Raw genomic sequence first — 6,808 nt, 5'->3', positions numbered from 1 at the left:
AAAGAGAAGAAGGTAATGAGTTGATAAAGAAGAAGCAGGTTTGGGGTGGGATAGGGAAAAAATGAGTTTCCGTTTTAACATGTAGAGTTTCAATATATTGGGGACATCAAGTTGCTATTATAAGTAGTAGATAGTCTGACATATAAGCAGATATATAGAGCTGGCAGTTTGATATGCAACCCAAGCTCTTATAATCAGAGTCAGAAATCTAAGACCATAAGAGCAAATGAGTTTGCTTGAGGACCATATATGGAAGAAGAAGCCAAAACCAAGAACAGAGCTCAGGGTCACAGAGAAAAGGCAAGGGAGGAATAGTGCAGGAAGATGATCAAAGAAAGCAGGACGTAATTGCATAACCAGCGGTGAGTAGTTCCTCCAAGTCAAGGGCATAGAGTTTGAAAGAAAAAGAAATCAAGAGTGATAATTACAGCAGAGGGTCCAAAAAGATAAGAACAGAAAAGTAATCATTGGATGTGGCAAAATACATGCCATTGGGCTGACGTGTATGTTGGCAGGGAGGCTTCAGTGGAATGATGGGGGCTGAAGCCAAATTGCAGAGAAGGGGTAAGTGAAAGGCAGGTGAGGAAGGGGAGGCAGAGAGTGCAGGACGGCTCCCACAGAAGCCTGAGTGAGAAGGGAAGAAAAGAAATACGGTAATATTGGGGTGGGCAAGGAAGAGAAATAGTGGTTTCAGAGTCACAGGAAACATTATATTAGGGTGGGAGAGTTATAAGCATATTGGAAACTAGGAGAAGCCACTGAAAGAGAAAAGGTGGAAGACAAAGCAAGCTCACTAAACATGGCCTCCTTGTTGCCTTGCATTGTGTCTATTGCATTGCGTCTATTTCTTTTCTTCTCCCTCAGCACAATGCCTGACACAGAGGTAACCAATGTCTGCCAAATGAATACATTTGTGAGTAAATGATGATTTACTGATTTACCACTTCTCCAATGAACATTTTCAGGAAGGTAAACTACTGGTATATTCTTTCTGGTCTGTGGTCTATGTATTTTTCTATCATATCACTCCTTAAAAGACAATAAGCCCCTTTAGAACATGAATCTTGACTTTTTTAACTTATATAAGAGAAGTTTTAGGCTTACAACCAAATTGAGAAAAGGGTAGGGAGATTGCCTATATACGAAATGCCCTCACATGTGCACAGATTCCCCCATTATCAATATAATTGGTATACTTTTAAACCAAGAATGAGACATCTTAATCATCCAAAGTCCATAGTTTATCTTAGGGTTCATTCTTGGTATTGTACATTCAGTGGGTGTAGACAAGTGTATGGTGACATATATTTATCATTATAGTATCATACAGAGTATTTTCACTGCCCTAAAAATCCTCCACTACCTCCCTATTAATCTCTCCTCTTCCTCACTCCTGGCAACCACTGATCTTTTCATTGAACCTATAGTTTTGCCTTTTCCAGAATGTCATATGGTGGGAATCATATCGTTTGTAGCCTTCTCAGACTGGCTTCTTTCACTTAGTAACATGAAATTAAGGTGCCTCCATGTCTTTTTGTGCCTTGATAGCTTGACTTTTTTATTTTTTATTCCTTACAACACTTTATACAGTTTGAGGTATATGAAAGGTATTCAATAAAGGCTCATTAAATTTATTAACATAAAACTACTAACATCCAAAGCAATGCACTTGTATTTGTTTCAAACCTCTGGGTAAAATGGACTATATTACTAGTCTAGAGGCCTGGTGCACGAATTCGTGCTTGGGTGTGGTCCCTCAGCCTGGCCGGCGATCGGGGCCATCTCACCCAGTCCCAATTGGGACCAACTGGGGGGAGGGGTGGGGGAAAGGGATTGCGGAAGGTTGGCCAGCCACGGGAGGTTGGCTATGGGAGCGCACTGACCACCAGGGGGCAGCTCCTGCATTGAGCGTCTGCCCCAGGTGGTCAGTATGTGTCATAGCTATCAGCCAGTCATTCAGTCATCCAGTCAGTTGCTTAGGCTTTTATATATACAGAGAGGCTTTCAAGTACTACAAACATTAGGGTTATTTATAGGTTTGACAGAGTCAGGAAGTCATTCATCAAGATATTATGTATGTCACTATATAACACATATTTTACCAGAATTTGCCTTCAAATTGATAATGGAATGAACTGAAAGTGCTTCTTGAAAACATCTACGCCCTGGTTCTCCTTCAAATGCTCCACCATTAGCATTTAGGGCATGTCACTGAAAGGGAAATGTTTTCAACCTTCTGAAACCCCTGACCGTTCCCAGATCACATCACACCTCCATGCCCTACCCTCTCTGCTTGAAACTCTCCTCCACTTGTATTCACCTGGCCAACTTCCACTCATCCTTTAAGATCCAGTTCAAATGCCAATTTAGTTACAAAGTTTTTCAAATCCCATGTCTCACCCTACAGTGATTATTTCTTTATTATAATCTGCTATATTCTAATAACTAACCACATGAGTTCACCCAAGCATGCCTTTTCATGTTTGTATCCCTAATACCTACCACACACCTAGGTGTGGTCCCAGGGTGGAAGATGTGGAGGTGGTGTGTGGGGTGCCAGCACGGCTATGGCATACTCAGCCCCAGGGTGCCTTATGTGCCATGCCAGCTCAGCCTGGTTCAGTGACCCTGAGTCGGGGTGGTGAAAGGCTTAGAAAAGATAGACATGAGAACTAAAGCTGGGTCTCAGTGGGACGCTGCTTCCCTGATGAGGAGACAGTGCCAGCGCCCACAAGCTGTGTCTTTATTTTATATAGCAGATGCCACGAGGCAAAGTAAGGGCGTGATCACGTTGTTTACAACATTCTCATGGGTTTCAGTCCCACTCAACTACATGCACCTGAACTCTATCACGCAGGAACGTGGGGCCACGTGTTTGGATCACAGGTTCAAGCTTACAGCTATAGCTATTGGCTACTTGTGCTGGGAGGGCTCTGCCATCCAAGCTGGGATTTGCACGTGGCAATGAGAGAACTGTGCCCTCTGAGTAGTCCAAGGCTTGAACCTGTCCAAAACACTCTGGCCGCGCCCCACAGTGGTGAAAAGTGCTTGAGTTCAGGTTATATTTTGAAGATAGAGCCAATGGGATTTGATGATATCAAGTGGATGTACGTAGTGTATAAAAGAAAGAGAGAAGCCAAGGCTGGCACTAAGGTATGGGCTCTGAGCAACTAGAAATTCAGAGGTTCTGTTAACGGATATGGGGAAGGCTGTGGGAGGAGCAAGGTGGGCATTCAGTTTTAATTTGAGATGCCTATTAAGTGCCCAAGTGGAGGGGTTGAGGAGGAAGTTTCAGGGGAAAGGTCTGCATCCTATAAATTTGGAAATCATTAGTATATATGTGCTATTTAAAGCCATGAGCCTAGATTAAATCTCCAAGAGATAAGTATAAATAAACAAGAGAAGAGGTCTGAGACCTTGGGCACTCCAACGCCAACATGGGCAACTCCAACATTCACAACGTGTGAAGAAGGAGGTAGGCTCTGGGGGAAACCAGGAATGCAGCACTTGGTATCCTTGACAGTTAAGAGAAAAAAGTGTTTCAAAGAGGAGAGAGTGGTCTCTCTCTGGAAAGTTCACTGGATTTAGGGAAGAGGAGGTCACTGACAACCTTATAAGAAGGTTTGGCAGAATAGTGAGAGTACAAGTCTCACTGGACTAGGGACAAATGACAATGGGAGAAGAGACCTCGGACAGTGTGTGTAGACAACTCTTTAAAGGAGTTTTGCTGTAAAAAGGAGTAGAGAAATGACACAGTAGCTAGAGGGGAGCCACCAAAGGCTTTGTTTGGCTTGGATATTTGTTTTTAAGATGGGAACTATTGTGAAATGTTCATATTTTTAAGGATGATCTATCTAGCAGAGGGGAGGAAATTAATAATTCTGGAGAAAGAACCTTACAGAGGTTCTAATTACTCGATAATCAATAAGCAATGTCTTTGAGGGGTTTAGGATTTATTGGATCTAGGAGGTAAGTGGAGGACTGAGCTGACATAGAGCGGGAACAGAGAGTAACCGGAAGGAGAGTGGAGCATGGTAACCAGCAGGTTGGCAGGTGGACAAATTTTCTTCTAACTCCTAATTTCTCAGTCAAATGTCACTGGACAGCAGTGAGAAGATGAGGAGGTGATACAAATTTAAGGAGAGAAGATGTGAAATAATTGTATACCTTTAACTTTTTTTTTTAGCACAAAATGCATCTTACATCCTAATCCAGCACACATGCACATATAAACATGTGTACATACAACTAAAACAAGCATTTCCTGAAATAATATTTACCCTTATTATGTTATGCACTCTATTTAGTTTTAGTCTGCTCTCATCTGTTCAATTCTTTAAATGCAAAGTTTGAAACTTGATGAATAAACGGTCTAGAAAAGTGGAAGAAGGAATGTACTAGGAAGATAAAATAGATGGCCAGGCAGCAGGACGGGTCCATGAGAGGTTAATGGCGATAAATTTCCCTTGAGCCCACTAGTCATGGTTGTGGGTTTTTATCCAGTCATGTTCAGCTGCCAGGAGGCAGGCATGGAGTAAGCAGATAATTAGATTTAACTAGGATTGGGGTTTTCCAGACACAAGGACATCCCAGAGTTGGCAAGGGAGTTAATGTAATGTCAAAGCATGGAATTCAGGCCAGGCAAGGCTGTAAAATGAGGGAGATTGAGAGGACAAAAATGTGGTCAAATCTATGAACTGAAGATCTGGTGAGTTAGAAAAGTGAGCCAGGGCCTCAGAGGGAGTGAGCTAGAAAGACAGAAATGTGGTGGTTGGAAAGTGGGTGCTTGGATGAGGTTAATGTTGTTTTGGTAAACACAAGGGCAAGGGTATGACCCTGAGAGAGAATGACTGAGATAAGGAAAGGGACAAGATCCCTGAACAAGAGGAGGTTAAGGAGCCAAGAGCATTAAGTGTTGAAAGGATCATTTATCTGGATGCTGAAAAGCTAAAATTGTCACAGGAATTTTAAGAGGAAATGGCAGTGAACCAGAAGCTAAAAATATTAAAGAAATTAAGAGAAGGGACAGGAAGAGGATGACTGCGGCAAGCAGGGGTTGTGGAATAGTCTGAAGCAAGGACTTCAAAGTTGGAGTTTTCTGGAGATGGAAGGGAGAATGGTGGGGATGGCATGGGAGCTGGCAGGCACCTCCCACCCCTCCCACCAGAGGTATGAGGGCGCGGGAGGGAACACAGCAAGAGAGAGGGCAGAGGGGAAGCAGGGTCCTCATGAAGAGCTGGGTTTCTACTGAGCAAAATCCTAAAGTGAATATTCAGAGAAGTGAAGGCCTTAAGAATTTTGCATGTGGCAGACCCTGAGTTCCAGAGAGCACAATGAAAGGTTTGCAAAATGGGGAGGGGAGAGAAATGAGCCCAGTTAACAGATGTACAGAGCCACATGAGGAGGAGCATCCAGTTAACTGACTCAAGAAAGGAAACTAAGTGAATCAATTACTTTAATTAATTACCACTATGCTGTGTTTTCATGAATGTCAGGCCTTTTAAACTAAGTGATGGGGGAAATGGCTTTGATTCTATTGTCCTTCAGAAGGTGTCAGCATAGTTGGCATTCATGGTACATTCTTTACCACATGTTAACCTCTCATTCTCTTTTAAACAGGTTTTCTCATTCTTTAATGTTCTTAGTTCTTTGACCCAGAAATAAATGCAACAAAATTTAAGCATCTAGTTGAATTCGGTAGAGAGTAAAACCTTTCCATTTGACATTAACTAAAGAACCAAATGATTTAAATTTTCTGTTAGAAAACTACTGAACACTAAAATCTTGGTACCAATTAATACTTCAAAGAAAATCTAAGCTTATTAGAGAGTTCCCACAGAACCACCTAAAATTCATCCAAGGTCATGGAAAAATTCATCCAAAAAATGTTGAATCCTTGCTTTGTGTACACTGTGAACAAAATGCAACATGGGCTCCACCCACTGGACATTTCTTGTTACTGCAATGTTACCTTTTAACTGGCTAATCAAGGTTTTCATTCATTCAATATTATTAATTATTGGTAAATATTATTTATTGATTGTCTTTGACATGCCAAGCACTATTATATGCCCTTGAGATATAATAGTGAACACAGAAGACAAAAATTTCTGTTCTCATGGAGCTTATATTTTAGTTTCTAAAATTTCTCATTTTGTTCATAATAAATTACAGGCCATCCTATATAATAAAGAGCTAATATGCTAATTACACTGAACAGCAGAACGACTATCCGGACGACCTTCCGGACGAAACCAAGGCTGCAAGGGCCAGCCGAGGCAGCTGGGGCTGCGAGGGCCGAACCCCTTACACGAATTTTGTACATCGGCCTCTAGTATCTGTATAATAGGTATCCTAGATAAGGCTGAGTGAACCCTCAGACTTTAGAAACTTGATGGATAAAATCAAAATAAAAAAGTTTTTAATTAAATGTTACAAAATAATATTTTTTCTAAATATAGAAACATCACTTCATCCTTAAGGTAGGCGTTCTCTATGGTAATAAAAATATATATCTTGTGTGTCCTCTACCCCCTTGAGTTATCTACACTAATAAAAGAGAAAAATGGTAATTGGCGTACGACGCTGCCCTTTTCATTGGCTAATCAGGGCTATATGCAAATTAACTGCCAACTAAGATTGGCAGTTAACTGCCAACAAGATGGCAGTTAATTTCCAGATGTAGGCATAATGCAGGGAGGCTAAAGGGAAAGCAGGAAGAAGCCCCCTGCCACTGACAGTGATCGGAAACCCAGGGGGGTGCTAAGAGCCCCCAGGGCCGCCTTTGCCCTGCCCCCCAGCCATGCTC

Source organism: Myotis davidii, unplaced genomic scaffold (genome assembly GCF_000327345.1).
Source record: "Myotis davidii unplaced genomic scaffold, ASM32734v1 scaffold402, whole genome shotgun sequence".
Classification (NCBI taxonomy): domain Eukaryota; kingdom Metazoa; phylum Chordata; class Mammalia; order Chiroptera; family Vespertilionidae; genus Myotis; species Myotis davidii.
Note: the sequence above shows the minus strand (reverse complement) of the source record.